This window comes from Triticum dicoccoides, chromosome 3B, assembly GCF_002162155.2.
Source record: "Triticum dicoccoides isolate Atlit2015 ecotype Zavitan chromosome 3B, WEW_v2.0, whole genome shotgun sequence".
NCBI classification, from domain to species: domain Eukaryota; kingdom Viridiplantae; phylum Streptophyta; class Magnoliopsida; order Poales; family Poaceae; genus Triticum; species Triticum dicoccoides.
Genome location: NC_041385.1, coordinates 38,399,632 through 38,418,323, shown reverse-complemented (window position 1 = coordinate 38,418,323; position 18,692 = coordinate 38,399,632). Strand labels below are relative to the sequence as shown.

The window sequence follows — 18,692 nt, the reverse complement described above, 5'->3', positions numbered from 1 at the left end:
TCTAGTCAATTATGCATTAGCAATTCCTCAATGACTATCATACAAAGTCAAACTTAGTTGAGCCTGTTCAATTTCTAAACATACTCTGCTACAGGTTACCTTCTCAAAGAGGTGGAAATTGTTGTGTATTTCCTGAATTCACAAGCCTTATCTCCTCACATGTCGTAGAACTTGCAGTTTGTACATTCATATTATGAGCTGTATTTTCGCTGGAATTAGGGATAAGCAAGTAGGTCAAGTTACTGATTTAAAGAAAAAACAACTTCACCAAAAGAGGGGCACAAATAGATGTAGAAGTATCTTACAGTAGTCCACTGAAGTTCTGCTTCGGTGGCATGGCCATATCATCTAAGCCTCTATCGAACATTTCTAGAACTTTGGTTATAGTAGGGCGATACATAGGTAATACTTGTATGCACCACAAGCCAATCAAGGTCATCTTTCTTGCAATTTCCTCAATGTCACTTGTAACTTCACATGCTTCTAATCCATCATCTTGAGCAAAGTGGTCATAAATCCAATCTGGGAATTACTTTTCGCTGGACTTTTCAGCCACTTATTTCACATTTTTCCTTCCTCCAACCATCTCTAGCAACATCATTCCATAACTATAAACATCTGACTTTGTTGAAACAAGTCCAAAGTTTCGTGAGTGAACTTCTGGAGCAATGAATCCAATTGTTACTCTAGCACCAAGAATTGAAAGCTTGCTCTCCTTGGTACGACACAACTTTGCAAGACCGAAATCGGCAATCTTTGGGCAAAAATCTTTGTCTAGAAGGATATTTTGAGGCTTAATGTCAAAATGGATGATCCGTTGATTACAGCTATGATGCAAGTACTCTAGGCCACGAGCAATCCCGATTGCTATCAAATAGAGCCTCTCCCATCCTAAAATTTCTTTTGGGTTCTCTGAGTAAATGTATCTATCCAGGGAACCATTGCACATGTACTCATATATAAGAGCTCGTTTTGATCCTTCCAAACAAAAGCCAAACAGGCTAACAATATTCACATGAGAGGTCCTGCCAATGCTCATAACCTCATTCACAAACTCCTCCCCATTTCCTTGGCAGTCATGCAAGAATTTCACAGCAACCAGACGACCATCATGTAGCTTTCCTTCAAAAACCACACCGTAACCACCCTGGCCAAGTTTCTTATTGCGAAAAGACGTTATCTTCATTACCTCTGAGTACATGTATCTTGTTGGAGCAAGAGGTCCATATGATACTATCATGGCCTCGTAATGCCTTTCAGTGCTGCTGCTGTTCTTTTTCCATAGGAGAAACCCATTTCTTTTCCCCTCCATACACCATATCAGCACATAGGTACAAGGTATGAGCAGTGCTACAGTTGCTGATGCCAAAACTGAAATGAAGAAGATGTTACTCTCTCTGTACGTACCAGGAGTTATTTTCTTTGATGCTAAATGTGATTTAATTTTCTTTGTACATAAATAAAAGGAAGAGCAGTGCTGTAGCCGCTGATGCCAAAGCTGAGATTGAAGCAGATGTTATTTTCTTTGTACCAGGAGTTATAAACTTATAATATTGATATTTAGATCTCTAAGAACATCAATAGTCTAAAATTCAAGTTAATTGCGCAAAACCACTGGTTTGGGGGTTAAGGTTTCACATGACCACACTTGCTTTCAGATTTTAATTCTAGAAGGTCAAATCAAAGAAGTTCGGCAAAGGCAAGAGTGGTGCCATAGGCAAGACGAATGTGCTTGCTTGATGGACGATCTCCGATCTCTCGGCTCGGCCTCTTGGACTGGGTTGCCTTTGTGGTTTGGGAGGCGCATGATGTCTTGTGTCGAGGAGTTCTTCTTGGGTCACTTGGCGTGGTAGCAATGTCGAGGTTGGTTGTTGTTAGTTTGGAGGGGCGTATGTGTCGTTGTGGGGTTTCATGTCATGTGAGTAGTTCGTCTGTGATACGTTTGTAATGGTTTTCGCCCAATTTTCCATAATTAATTGGGCAATTCTCTTCTTCTTAATTAATCGATGAGGTAGAAAATTTGCCTCCATTTCGAAAAAAATTCTAGAATCAACTTTCAGTTACTACAAAGATTCTACATTTAAAGTTATTATTTCCTCATCGAAAATCACTATCAGTGAACTGCTAATATTTAAATCATTACAAATGAAAAGATGGCAAAAGTTCTGGCATACCAATTAGCACAGTCCTGATGCCAGCAGTCCTCTCATCACCTAGAATATGAGTAAAAGCAATGTCATGCTGTAAACACTTGTTGTTTTTCCAAAAGAAAGAGGCAAATATAGTATATGAAATACATTGCAATATTGTGAAGGACACTATATAGAACATGGACTACAAATGTGATTTAATTTGTTGAGCATCCATGTCGCTCAAACATCACATCTGTAGGCCTGTGTAGATTAATAGCCAATATAGGCGATTGGCTAAACTTTGACTTCTAAGCATTGTTTTAAATAGGCCGCTATAGCTCCGCTATAGCACGCTATAGCGTTTACAAAAGGTCTTGTGCTAAGAGACTTTGGTCCAACCAAATGAACAAACATTTTAAATAGCGCTATAGCATTTGAAAGAGGTCCGCCGCTAAGATGCTTCTAAGCATGCGTTTTAGTGACATTGCAACCAACATCACATCTCAGCACGCATAGCAAGTGGGAACGTGTGTGCTCTGTTAAAAAAATCTGCACATTTCCTCTGTACCAGCATGATCACAGTGTGCTAAAACCTAAGAATACTTGCGTAGGGCACAGAACTTGACCGGTGACATGGGTTCTGTTTAAATCGCAGTAGTTAGTATATTTCAGTCTGCATACTAAAACTTACTCAGTGCGCCGAAACCGAAGAGTACTTATTCTAGAGAACTAAACACATCCATCTTTTTTTGCAGGTCAATTTGTCAAACTCACTGTCACTATTAGTAGCACTAGTAGAAAAAGGGGCATCAGTCCCGGTTCGTAAGGGTCGTTACTAATGCCTCCCCCCTTTAGTCCCGGTTCAAACTGGAACCGGGACTAAAGGTCGCGGCCACGTGGAGCTCCACCTTTAGTCCCGGTTGGTAACAAAAATTTTATGATTTTTCTTTTTTGAATTTTTTTTTGAATTTTTTTTAGTTTCAAATTTCTGAATTAATTTAACCTCTAATTTCTAATCACCAACCCTCATCACTGCTCAATTTATCCTCTAATCTCTAATCACCCCTCATCATTCCTAATGATCTAACTTCTCGAACGGTCACTCATCCTCCCACTCCCTCAGCTTGAGCACGCTTAACTTCCGGGTTCTATTCTCCCTCGTTTCCAAGTCTGCACTTGTTGTTTTCCTGACAATAGTAAGATGTCAATCCTATTAACCCTCAGGAATTTTGTGTGAGCATGAAGTGACACATTTCACTTTTGAGTTTGAAACTATTGTTTTAAAAAATAATTATTATTTAGTAACACTAATATTTCTTGAATAATTAGTTTGACCATTGTTTGACCACAGTTTGACAAGATTTGACCAAAATTCAAAATAACTAAAATAATTATGTAGTAACACTAATATTCTAGAATAATTAGTTATACCATTGTTTGACCACAGTTTGACCACACAGTTTGAAATTTTATCGATTTTTTCCACTCTAGATCTTAAAAGCCCCGTAACTTTTTTTCTGTTAGGTTTTTGAGGATTTAAAAAATGTTTAACGGGGTTCCAATACCTACTTCAATCTCGTTACTGGCAAGTCTCTTTACTCGTTACGTAATGCATCATTTCGTAACTAACATATTAGTTACATTGCTTGCAAGGCTTATAGTGATGTGGATTACCGAGAGGGCCCAGAGATACCTTTTCGACAATCGGAGTGACAAATCCTAATCTCGAAATACGCCAACCCAACATGTATCTTTGGAGACACCTGTAGAGCACCTTTATAATCACCCAGTTACGTTGTGACGTTTGGTAGCACACAAAGTGTTCCTCCGGTAAACGGGAGTTGCATAATCTCATAGTCATAGGAACATGTATAAGTCATGAAGGAAGCAATAGCAATATACTAAACGATCGGGTGCTATGCTAACGGAATGGGTCAAGTCAATCACATCATTCTCCTAATGATGTGATCCCGTTAATCAAATGACAACTCTTTTGTCCATGGCTAGGAAACTTAACCATCTTTGATTCACGGGCTAGTCAAGTAGAGGCATACTAGTGACACTATGTTTGTCTATGTATTCACACATGTATTATGTTTCCAGTTAATACAATTCTAGCATGAATAATAAAAATTTATCATGAAATAAGGAAATAAATAATAACTTTATTATTGCCTCTAGGGCATATTTCCTTCAGTCTCCCACTTGCACTAGAGTGAATAATCTAGTTCACATCATTATGTGATTCAACACCAATATTCACATCTGTATGTCATTAATACCCATAGTTCACATCGTCATGTGATCAACACCCAAAGGGTTTACTAGAGTCAATAATCTAGTTCACATTGCTATGTGATTAACATCCAAAAGAGTACTAAGGTATGATCATGTTTTGTTCATGAGAGAAGTTTAGTCAACGGGTCTGTCACATTCAGAGCCGTATGTATTTTGCAAATATTCTATGTCTACAATGCTCTGCACGGAGCTACTCTAGCTTATTGCTCCCACATTCAATATGTATCCAGATTGAGACTTAGAGTCATCTGAATTAGTGTAAAAGTTTGCATCGATGTAACTCTCTACGACGAACTCTTTTATCACCTCCATAATCGAGAGGATATTCTTGACCGCTGTCCAGTGATCTACTATTAGATCAAAATTGTATTCCTTTGCCAAACACAGAGCAAGGTATACAATAGGTCTGGTTCACATCATAGCATACTTTATAGAACCTATGACTGAGGCACGGGGAATGACTTTTCATTCTCTTTCTATTTTCTGCCATGGTCGGGTCTTGAGTCTTACTCAACTTCACACCTTGCAACACAGGCAAGAACTCCTTCTTTGACTGTTCCATTTTGAACTATTTCAAAAATTTATCAAGGTATGTACTCATTGAAAAATCTTATCAAGCGTCTTGATCTATCTATATAGATCTTGATGCTCAATGTGTAAGCAGCTTCACCGAGGTCTTTCTTTGAAAAACTCTTATTCAAGTATCCTTTCATGCTATCCAGAATTTCTATATCACTTCCAATCAACAATATGTCATCCACATATAATATTAGAAATGCTACAGAGCTCCCACTCACTTTCTTGTAAATACGGGCTTCTCAAAAGGTCTGTATAAAACCATATGCTTTGATCAACTCATCAAAGCGTATATTCCAACTCCGAGATGCTTGCACCAGTCCATTGATGGATCGCTAGAGCTTGCACATTTTGTTAGCACCTTTTGGATCGAAAAAACCTTCTGGCTGCATCATATACAACTCTCCTTCCAGAAATCCATTCAGGAACACAGTTTTGATATCCATTTGCCAGATTTCATAAAATGTGGTAATTGCTAACATGATTCGGACAGATTTAAGCATCGCTACAGTTGAGAAAATCTCATTGTAGTCAACCCCTTGAACTTGTCAAAACCTTTTTGCAACAAGTCGAGCTTTGTAGATAGTAACACTACTATCAGCGTCTGTCTTCCTCTTGAAAATCCATTTATACAATATGGCTTCCGATCATCGGGCAACTCCACCAAAGTCCACACTTTGTTCTTATATATGGATCCCATCTCATATTTCATGGCCTCAAACCATTTCGCGGAATCTGGGCTCATCATCGCTTCCTCATAGTTCGTAGGTTCATCATGGTCTAGTAACATGACTTCCAGAACATGATTACCGCACTAGTCTGCATACTAAAACTTACTCAGTGCACCGAAACCGAAGAGTACTTATTCTAGAGAACTAAACACATCCATCTTTTTTGAAGGTCAGTTTGTCAAACTCACTGTCACTATTAGTAGCACTAGTAGAAAAGGGGGCATCAGTGCCGGTACGTAAGGGCCTTTAGTCCCGGTTCTTGAACCGGGACTAAAGGGTCGTTACTAATGCCTCCCCTTTAGTCCCGGTTCAAACTGGAACCGGGACTAAAGGTCGCGGCCACGTGGAGCTCCGCCTTTAGTCCCGGTTGGTAACACCAACCGGGACTAAAGGAAATATTATGATTTTTCTTTTTTGAATTTTTTTTGGATTTTTTTTATTTTCAAATTTTTGAATTAATTTAACCTCTAATCTCTAATCACCACCCCTCATCACTGCTCAATTTATCCTCTAATATCTAATAACCCCTCATCAACCTAATCATCTAACTTCCTGAACGGTCACCCATCCTCCCACTCCCGCAGCCTGAGCACGCTTAACTTTCGGGTTCTATTCTCCCTCGTTTCCAAGTCTGCACTTGTTGTTTTCCTAACGATAGTAATATGTCAATCCTATTAACCCTCAGGAATTTTGCGTGAGCATGAAGTGACACATTTCACTGTTTGAGTTTGAAACTATTATTTTAAAAAATAATTATTATTTAGTAACACTAATATTTCTTGAATAATTAGTTTGACCATTCTTTGACCATAGTTTGACCAGATTTGACCAGATTTGACCAAAATTCAAAATAACTGAAATAATTATGTAGTAACACTAATATTCTAGAATAATTAGTTATACCATTGTTTGACCACAGTTTGACCACACAGTTTGAAATTTTATCGATTTTTTCCACTCTAGATGTTAAAAGCCCTGTAACTTTTTTTCTGTTAGGTTTTTGAGGATTTTAAAAATGTTTAACGGGGTTCCAATACCTAGTTCAATCTCGTTACTGGCAAGTCTCTTTACTCGTTACGTAATGCATCATTCCTTAAGTAACTCATTAGTTACATTGCTTGCAAGGCTTATAGTGATGTGCATTACCGAGAGGGCCCAGAGATACCTCTCCAACAATCGGAGTGACAAATCCTAATCTCGAAATACGCCAACCCAACATGTACCTTTGGAGACACCTATAGAGAACCTTTATAATCACCCAGTTACGTTGTGATGTTTGGTAGCACACAAAGTGTTCCTCCGGTAAACGGGAGTTGCATAATCTCATAGTCATAGGAACCTGTATAAGTGATGAAGAAAGCAATAGCAATATACTAAACGATCGGGTGCTATGCTAACGGAATGGGTCAAGTCAATCACATCATTCTCCTAATGATGTGATCCCATTAATCAAATGACAACTCTTTTGTCCATGGCTAGGAAACTTAACCATCTTTGATTCACGAGCTAGTAAAGTAGAGGCATACTAGTGACACTATGTTTGTCTATGTATTCACACATGTATTATGTTTCCGGTTAATACAATTCTAGCATGAATAATAAACATTTATCATGAAATAAGGAAATAAGTAATAACTTTATTATTGCCTCTAGGGCATATTTCCTTCATATTCCCACTTGCACTAGAGTCAATAATCTAGTTCACATCATTATGTGATTCAACACCAATATTCACATCTGTTTGTGATTAATACCCATAGTTCACATCGTCATGTGATCAACACCCAAAGGGTTTACTAGAGTCAATAATCTATTTCACATTGCTATGTGATTAACATCCAAAAGAGTACTAAGGTATGATCATGTTTTGTTCGTGAGAGAAGTTTAGTCAACGGGTCTGTCACATTCAGAGCCGTATGTATTTTGCAAATATTCTATGTCTACAATGCTCTGCACGGAGCTACTCTAGCTTATTGCTCCCACATTCAATATGTATCCAGATTGAGACTTAGAGTCATCTGAATTAGTGTAAAAGTTTGCATCGATGTAACTCTTTACGACGAACTCTTTTATCACCTCCATAATCGAGAGGATATTCTTGACCGCTGTCCAGTGATCTACTATTAGATCAAAATTGTATTCCTTTGCCAAACACAGAGCAAGGTATACAATAGGTCTGGTTCACATCATAGCATACTTTATAGAACCTAGGACTGAGGCACAGGGAATGACTTTTCATTCTCTTTCTATTTTCTGCCATGGTCGGGTCTTGAGTCTTACTCAACTTCACACCTTGCAACACAGGCAAGAACTCCTTCTTTGACTGTTCCATTTTGAACTATTTCAAAAATTTATCAAGGTATGTACTCATTGAAAAATCTTATCAAGCGTCTTGATCAATCTATATAGATCTTGATGCTCAATGTGTAAGCAGCTTCACCGAGGTCTTTCTTTGAAAAACTCTTATTCAAGTATCCTTTCATGCTATCCAGAATTTCTATATCCCTTCCAATCAACAATATTTCATCCACATATAATATTAGAAATGCTACAGAGCTCCCACTCACTTTCTTGTAAATACAGGCTTCTCAAAAAGTCTGTATAAAACCATATGCTTTGATCAACTCATCAAAGCGTATATTCCAACTCCGATATGCTTGCACCAGTCCATTGATGGACCGCTGGAGCTTGCACATTTTGTTAGCACCTTTCGGATCGACAAAACCTTATGGTTGCATCATATACAACTCTCCTTCCAGAAATCCATTTAGGAACACAGTTTTGATATCCATTTGCCAGATTTCATAAAATGTGGCAATTGCTAACATGATTCGGACAGATTTAAGCATCGCTACAGTTGAGAAAATCTCATTGTAGTCAACACCTTGAACTTGTCAAAACCTTTTTGCAACAAGTCGAGCTTTGTAGATAGTAACACTACTATCAGCGTTTGTCTTCCTCTTGAAAATCTATTTATACAATATGGCTTGCCGATCATCGGGCAACTCCACCAAAGTCCACACTTTGTTCTTATATATGGATCCCATCTCGGATTTCATGGCCACAAACCATTTCGCGGAATCTGGGCTCATCATCGCTTCCTCATAGTTCGTAGGTTCATCATGGTCTAGTAACATGACTTCCAGAACATGATTACCGCACCAGTCTGCATACTAAAACTTACTCAGTGCGCTGAAACCGAAGAGTACTTATTCTAGAGAACTAAACACATCCATCTTTTTTTGCAGGTCAATTTGTCAAACTCACTGTCACTATTAGTAGCACTAGTAGAAAAGGGGGCATCAGTCCCGGTTCGTAAGGGCCTTTAGTCCCGGTTCTTGAACCGGGACTAAAGGGTCGTTACTAATGCCTCCCCCTTTAGTCCCGGTTCAAACTGGAACCGGGACTAAAGGTCGCGGGCACGTGGAGCTCCACCTTTAGTCCCGGTTGGTAACACCAACCGGGACTGAAGGAAATATTATGATTTTTCTTTTTTGAGTTTTTTTTTGGATTTTTTTTATTTTAAAAATTCTGAATTAATTTAATCTCTAATCTCTAATCACCACCCCTCATCACTGCTCAATTTATCCTCAAATATATAATCACCCCTCATTATTCCTAATCATCTAACTTCCCGAACGGTCACCCATCCTCCCACTCTCCCAGCCTGAGCACGGTTAACTTCCGGGTTCTATTCTCCCTCATTTCCAAGTCAGCACTTGTTGTTTTCCTGACGATAGTGAGATGTCAATCCTATTAACCCTTAGGAATTTTGCGTGAGCATGAAGTGACACATTTCACTGTTTGAGTTTGAAACTATTGTTTAAAAAAAAATTATTTAGTAACACTAATATTTCTTGAATAATTAGTTTGACCATTGTTTGACCACAGTTTGACCAGATTTGACCAGATTTGACAAAAATTCAAAATAACTGAAATAGTTATGTAGTAACACTAATATTCTAGAATAATTAGTTATACCATTGTTTGACCACAGTTTGACCACACAGTTTGAAATTTTATCGATTTTTTCCACTCTAGATGTTAAAAGCCCTGTAACTTTTTTTCTGTTAGGTTTTTGAGGATTTTAAAAATGTTTAACGGGATTCCAATACCTTGTTCAATATCGTTACTGGCAAGTCTCTTTACTCTTTACGTAATGCATCATTCCGTAACTAACTCATTAGTTACATTGCTTGCAAGGCTTATAGTGATGTGCATTACCGAGAGGGCCCAGAGATACCTCTCCGACAATCGGAGTGACAAATCCTAATCTCGAAATACGCCAACCCAACATGTACCTTCAGAGACACCTATAGAGAACCTTTATAATCACCCAGTTACGTTGTGATGTTTGGTAGCACACAAAGTGTTCCTCCGGTAAACGGGAGTTGCATAATCTCATAGTCATAGGAACATGTATAAGTCATGAAGAAAGCAATTGCAATATACTAAACGATCGGGTGCTATGCTAACGGAATGGGTCAAGTCAATCACATCATTCTCCTAATGATGTGATCCCATTAATCAAATGACAACTCTTTGGTCCATGGCTAGGAAACTTAACCATCTTTGATTCATGAGCTAGTCAAGTAGAGGCATACTAGTGACACTATGTTTGTCTATGTATTCACACATGTATTATGTTTCCGGTTAATACAATTCTAGCATGAATAATAAACATTTCTCATGAAATAAGGAAATAAATAATAACTTTTTTATTGCCTCTAGGGCATATTTCCTTCATACTCCCACTTGCACTAGAGTCAATAATCTAGTTCACATCATTATGTGATTCAACACCAATATTCACATCTGTATGTGATTAATACCCATAGTTCACATCGTCATGTCATCAACACCCAAAGGGTTTACTAGAGTCAATAATCTAGTTCACATTGCTATGTGATTAACATCCAAAAGAGTACTAAAGTATCATGTTTTGTTCGTGAGAGAAGTTTAGTCAACGGGTCTGTCACATTCAGAGCCGTATGTATTTTGCAAATATTCTATGTCTACAATGCTCTACACGGAGCTACTCTAGCTTATTGCTTCCACATTCAATATGTATCCAGGTTGAGACTTAGAGTCATCTGAATTAGTGTAAAAGTTTGCATCGATGTAACTCTTTACGACAAACTCTTTTATCACCTCCAGAATCGAGAGGATATTCTTGACTGCTGTCCAGTGATCTACTATTAGATCAAAATTGTATTCCTTTGCCAAACACTGAGCAAGGTATACAATAGGTCTGGTTCACATCATAGCATACTTTATAGAACCTATGACTGAGGCACAGGGAATGACTTTTCATTCTCTTTCTATTTTCTGCCATGGTCAGGTCTTGAGTCTTACTCAACTTCACACCTTGCAACACAGGCAAGAACTCCTTCTTTGACTATTCCATTTTGAACTATTTCAAAAATTTATCAAGGTATGTACTCATTGAAAAATCTTATCAAACGTCTTGATCTATCTATATAGATCTTGATGCTCAATATGTAAGCAGCTTCACCGAGGTCTTTCTTTGAAAAACTCTTATTCAATTATCCTTTCATGCTATCCAGAATTTCTATATCACTTCCAATCAACAATATGTCATCCACATATAATATTAGAAATGCTACAGAGCTCCCACTCACTTTCTTGTAAATACAGGCTTCTCAAAAAGTCTGTATAAAACCATATGCTTTGATCAACTCATCAAAGCGTATATTCCAACTCCGAGATGCTTGCACCAGTCCATTGATGGATCACTGGTGCTTGCACATTTTGTTAGCACCTTTCGGATCGACAAAACCTTCTGGTTGCATCATATACAACTCTCCTTCCAGTAATCCATTCAGGAACACAGTTTTGATATCCATTTGCCAGATTTCATAAAATGTGGCAATTGCTAACATGATTCGGATAGATTTAAGCTTCGCTACAGTTGAGAAAATCTCATTGTAGTCAACACCTTGAACTTGTCAAAACCTTTTTGCGAAAAGTCGAGCTTTGTAGATAGTAACACTACTATCAGCGTCTGTCTTTCTCTTGAAAATCCATTTATACAATATGGCTTGCCGATCATCAGGCAACTCCACCAAAGTCCACACTTTGTTCTTATATATGGATCCCATCTCAGATTTCATGGCCTCAAACCATTTCGCGGAATCTGGGCTCATCATCGCTTCCTCATAATTCGTAGGTTCATCATGGTCTAGTAACATGACTTCCAGAACATGATTACCGCACCAGTCTACATACTAAAACTTACTCAATGCGCCGAAACCGAAGAGTACTTATTCTAGAGAACTAAACACATCCATCTTTTTTTGCAGGTCAATTTGTCAAACTCACTGTCACTATTAGTAGCACTAGTAGAAAAGGGGGCATCAGTCCCGGTTCGTAAGGGCCTTTAGTCCCGGTTCTTGAACCGGGACTAAAGGGTCGTTACTAATGTCTCCCCCCTTTAGTCCCGGTTCAAACTGGAACCGGGACTAAAGGTCGCAGCCACGTGGAGCTCCACCTTTAGTCCCGGTTGGTAACACCAACCGGGACTAAAGGAAATATTATGATTTTTCTTTTTTGAATTTTTTTTGGATTTTTTTTTATTTTCAAATTTCTGAATTAATTTAACCTCTAATCTCTAATCACCACCCCTCATCACTGCTCAATTTATCCTCTAATATCTAATAACCCCTCATCATTCCTAATCATCTAGCTTCCCGAACTGTCACCCATCCTCCCACTCCCCCAGCCTGAGCACGCCTAACTTCTGGGTTCTATTCTCCCTCGTTTCCAAGTATGCACTTGTTGTTTTCCTGACGATAGTAAGATGTCAATCCTATTAACCCTCAGGAATTTTGCGTGAGCATGAAGTGACACATTTCACTGTTTGAGTTTGAAACTATTATTTTAAATAATAATTATTATTTAGTAACACTAATATTTCTTGAATAATTAGTTTCACCATTGTTTGACCACAGTTTGACCAGATTTGACCAGATTTGACCAAAATTCAAAATAACTGAAATAATTATGTAGTAACACTAATATTCTAGAATAATTAGTTATACCATTGTTTGACCACAGTTTGACCACACTGTTTGAAATTTTATCGATTTTTCCACCCTAGATGTTAAAAGTCCTGTAACTTTTTTTCTGTTAGGTTTTTGAGGATTTTAAAAATGTTTAACGGGGTTCCAATACCTAGTTCAATCTCGTTACTGGCAAGTCTCTTTACTCGTTACGTAATGCATCATTCTATAACTAACTCATTAGTTACATTGCTTGCAAGGCTTATAGTGATGTGCATTACCGAGAGGGCCCAGAGATACCTCTCCGACAATCGGAGTGACAAATCCTAATCTCGAAATACGCCAACCCAACATGTACCTTTGGAGACACCTGTAGAGAACCTTCATAATCACCCAGTTACGTTGTGTCGTTTGGTAGCACACAAAGTGTTCCTCCGGTAAACGGGAGTTGCATAATCTCATAGTCATAGGAACATGTATAAGTCATGAAGAAAGCAATAGCAATATACTAAACGATCGGGTGCTATGCTAACGGAATGGGTCAAGTCAATCACATCATTCTCCTAATGATGTGATCCCGTTAATCAAATGACAACTCTTTTGTCCATGGCTAGGAAACTTAACCATCTTTGATTCACGAGCTAGTCAAGTAGAGGCATACTAGTGACACTATGTTTGTCTATGTATTCACACATGTATTATGTTTCCGGTTAATACAATTCTAGCATGAATAATAAACATTTATCATGAAATAAGGAAATAAATAGTAACTTTATTATTGCCTCTAGGGCATATTTCCTTCATACTCCCACTTGCACTAGAGTCAATAATCTAGTTCACATCATTATGTGATTCAACACCAATATTCACATCTGTATGTGATTAATACCCATAGTTCACATCGTCATGTGATCAACACCCAAAGGGTTTACTAGAGTCAATAATCTAGTTCACATTGCTATGTGATTAACATCCAAAAGAGTACTAAGGTATGATCATGTTTTGTTCGTGAGAGAAGTTTAGTCAACGGGTCTGTCACATTCAGAGCCGTATGTATTTTGCAAATATTCTATGTCTACAATGCTCTGCACAGAGCTACTCTAGCTTATTGCTCCCACATTCAATATGTATCCAGATTGAGACTTAGAGTCATCTGAATTAGTGTAAAAGTTTGCATCGATGTAACTCTTCACGACGAACTCTTTTATCACCTCCATAATCGAGAGGATATTCTTGACCGCTGTCTAGTGATCTACTATTAGATCAAAATTGTATTCCTTTGCCAAACACAGAGCAAGGTATACAATAGGTCTGGTTCACATCATAGCATACTTTATAGAACCTATGACTGAGGCACAGGGAATGACTTTTCATTCTCTTTCTATTTTCTGCCATGGTCGAGTCTTGAGTCTTACTCAACTTCACACCTTGCAACACAGGCAAGAACTCCTTCTTTGACTGTTCCATTTTGAACTATTTCAAAAATTTATCAAGGTATGTACTCATTGAAAAATCTTATCAAGCGTCTTGATCTATCTATATAGATCTTGATGCTCATTGTGTAAGCAGCTTCACCGAGGTCTTTCTTCGAAAAACTCTTATTCAAGTATCCTTTCATGCTATCCAGAATTTCTATATCACTTCCAATCAACAATATGTCATCCACATATAATATTAGAAATGCTACAGAGCTCCCACTCACTTTCTTGTAAATACAGGCTTCTCAAAAAGTCTGTATAAAACCATATGCTTTGATCAACTCATCAAAGCGTATATTCCAACTCCGAGATGCTTGCACCAGTCCACTGATGGATCACTGGAGCTTGCACATTTTGTTAGCACCTTTCGGATCGACAAAACCTTCTGGTTGCATCATATACAACTCTCCTTCCAGAAATCCATTCAGGAATACAGTTTTGATATCCATTTGCCAGATTTCATAAAATGTGGCAATTGCTAACATGATTCGGACAGATTTAAGCATCACTACAGTTGAGAAAATCTCATTGTAGTCAACACCTTGAACTTGTCAAAAGCTTTTTGCGACAAGTCGAGCTTTGTAGATAGTAACACTACTATCAGCGTCTGTCTTCCTCTTGAAAATCCATTTATACAATATGGCTTGCCGATCATCGGGCAACTCCACCAAAGTCCACACTTTGTTCTTATATATGGATCCCATCTCAGATTTCATGGCCTCAAACCATTTCACGGAATCTGGGCTCATCATCGCTTCCTCATCGTTCGTAGGTTCATCATGGTCTAGTAACTTGACTTCCAGAACATGATTACAACACCAGTCTGCATACTAAAACTTACTCAGTGCACCGAAACCGAAGAGTACTTATTCTAGAGAACTAAACACACCCATCTTTTTTTGCAGGTCAATTTGTCAAACTCACTATCACTATTAGTAGCACTAGTAGAAAAGGGGACATTAGTCCCGGTTCGTAAGGGCCTTTAGTCCCGGTTCTTGAACCGAGACTGAAGGGTCGTTACTAATGCCTCCCCCCTTCTGTCCCGGTTCAAACTGGAACCGGGACTAAAGGTCGCGGCCACGTGGAGCTCCACCTTTAGTCCCGGTTGGTAACACCAACGGGGACTAAAGGAAATATTATGTTTTTTCTTTTTTGAATTTTTTTGGTTTTTTTTTATTTTCCAATTTTTGAATTAATTTAACCTCTAATCTCTAATCACCACCCCTCATCACTGCTCAATTTATCCTCTAGTATCTAATAACCCCTCATCAACCTAATCATCTAACTTCCTAAACGGTCACCCATCCTCCCACTCCCCTAGCCTGAGCACGCTTAACTTCCGGGTTCTATTCTCCCTCGTTTCCAAGTCTGTACTTGTTGTTATCCTGACGATAGTAAGATGTCAATCCTATTAACCCTCAGGAATTTTGCGTGAGCAAGAAGTGACACATTTCACTGTTTGAGTTTGAAACTATTGTTTTAAAAAAAAAATTATTTAGTAACACTAATATTTCTTCAATAATTAGTTTGACCATTGTTTGACCACAGTTTGACCAGATTTGACCAGATTTGACCAAAATTCAAAATAACTGAAATAATTATGTAGTAACACTAATATTCTAGAATAATTAGTTATACCATTGTTTGACCACAGTTTGACCACACAGTTTGAAATTTTATCGATTTTTTCCACTCTAGATGTTAAAAGCCCTGTAACTTTTTTCTGTTAGGTTTTTGAGGATTTTAAAAATGTTTAACGGGGTTCCAATACCTAGTTCAATCTCGTTACTGGCAAGTCTGTTTACTCGTTACGTAATGCATCATTCCGTAACTAACTCATTAGTTACATTGCTTGCAAGGCTTATAGTGATGTGCATTACCGAGAGGGCCCAGAGATACCTCTCAGACAATCGAAGTGACAAATCCTAATCTCGAAATACACCAACCCAACATGTACCTTTGGAGACACCTATAGAGAACCTTTATAATCACCCAGTTACGTTGTGACGTTTGGTAGAACACAAAGTGTTCCTACGGTAAACGGGAGTTGCATAATCTCATAGTCATAGGAACATGTATAAGTCATGAAGAAAGCAATAGCAATATACTAAACGATCGGGTGCTATGCTAACGGAATGGGTCAAGTCAATCACATCATTCTCCTAATGATGTGATCCCGTTAATCAAATGACAACTCTTTTGTCCATGGCTAGGAAACTTAACCATCTTTGATTCACGAGCTAGTCAAGTAGAGGCATACTAGTGACACTATGTTTGTCTATGTATTCACACATGTATTATGTTTCCGGTTAATACAATTCTAGCATGAATAATAAACATTTATCATGAAATAAGGAAATAAATAGTAACTTTATTATTGCCTCTAGGGCATATTTCCTTCATACTCCCACTTGCACTAGAGTCAATAATCTAGTTCACATCATTATGTGATTCAACACCAATATTCACATCTGTATGTGATTAATACCCATAGTTCACATCGTCATGTGATCAACACCCAAAGGGTTTACTAGAGTCAATAATCTAGTTCACATTGCTATGTGATTAACATCCAAAAGAGTACTAAGGTATGATCATGTTTTGTTCGTGAGAGAAGTTTAGTCAACGGGTCTGTCACATTCAGAGCCGTATGTATTTTGCAAATATTCTATGTCTACAATGCTCTACACGGAGCTACTCTAGCTTATTGCTCCCACATTCAATATGTATCCAGATTGAGACTTAGAGTCATCTGAATTAGTGTAAAAGTTTGCATCGATGTAACTCTTTACGACGAACTCTTTTATCACCTCCATAATCGAGAGGATATTCTTGACCGCTGTCTAGTGATCTACTATTAGATCAACATTGTATTCCTTTGCCAAACACAGAGCAAGGTATACAATAGGTCTGGTTCACATCATAGCATACTTTATAGAACCTATGACTGAGGCACAGGGAATGACTTTTCATTCTCTTTCTATTTTCTGCCATGGTCGGGTCTTGAGTCTTACTCAACTTCACACCTTGCAACACAGGCAAGAACTCCTTATTTGACTGTTCCATTTTGAACTATTTCAAAAATTTATCAAGGTATGTACTCATTGAAAAATCTTATCAAGCGTCTTAATCTATCTATATAGATCTTGATGCTCAATGTGTAAGCAGCTTCACCGAGGTCTTTCTTTGAAAAACTCTTATTCAAGTATCCTTTCATGCTATCCAGAATTTCTATATCAATTCCAATCAACAATATGTCATCCACATATAATATTAGAAATGCTACAGAGCTCCCACTCACTTTCTTGTAAATACAGGCTTCTCAAAAAGTCTGTATAAAACCATATGCTTTGATCAACTCATCAAAGCGTATATTCCAACTCCGAGATGCTTGCACCAGTCCATTGATGGATCGCTGGAGCTTGCACATTTTGTTAGCACCTTTCGGATCGACAAAACCTTCTGGTTGCATCATATACAACTCTCCTTCCAGAAATCCATTCAGGAACACAGTTTTGATATCCATTTGCCAGATTTCATAAAATGTGGCAATTGCTAACATGATTCGGACAGATTTAAGCATCGCTACAGTTGAGAAAATCTCATTGTAGTCAACACCTTGAACTTGTCAAAACCTTTTTGCAACAAGTCGAGCTTTGTAGATAGTAACACTACTATCAGCGTCTTTCTTCCTCTTGAAAATCTATTTATACAATATGGCTTGCCGATCATCGGGCAACTCCACCAAAGTCCAAACTTTGTTCTTATATATGGATCCTATCTCAGATTTCATGGCCTCAAACCATTTCGCGGAATCTGGGCTCATCATCGCTTCCTCATAGTTCGTAGGTTCATCATGGTCTAGTAACATGACTTCCAGAACATGATTACAACACCAGTCTGCATACTAAAACTTACTCAGTGCGCCGAAACCGAAGAGTACTTATTCTAGAGACCTAAACACATCCATCTTTTTTTGCAGGTCAATTTGTCAAACTCACTGTCACTATTAGTAGCACTAGTAGAAAAGGGGGCATCAGTCCCGGTTCGTAAGGGCCTTTAGTCCCGGTTCTTGAACCGGGACTAAAGGTCACGGCCACGTGGAGCTCCACCTTTAGTCCCGGTTGGTAACACCAGCCGGGACTAAAGGAAATATTATGATTTTTCTTTTTTGAGTTTTTTTTGGATTTTTTTTATTTTCAAATTTCTGAATTAATTTAACCTCTAATCTCTAATCACCACCCCTCATCACTGCTCAATTTATCCTCTAATATCTAATCACCCCTCATCATTCCTAATCATCTAACTTCCCGAACGGTCACCCATCCTCCCACTCCCCCAGCCTGAGCACGCTTAACTTTCGGGTTCTATTCTCCCTCGTTTCCAAGTCTGCACTTGTTGTTTTCCTGACGATAGTAAGATGTCAATCCTATTAACCCTCAGGAATTTTGCGTG

At 38.2% G+C, this 18,692-nt stretch overlaps 1 pseudogene; it reads right to left on the bottom strand.

The window, feature by feature from the left end:
• Positions 1-301: 301 nt before the first annotated feature.
• Positions 302-18,692, bottom strand: part of LOC119279209 — an 87,144-nt pseudogene continuing 68,753 nt past the window's right edge.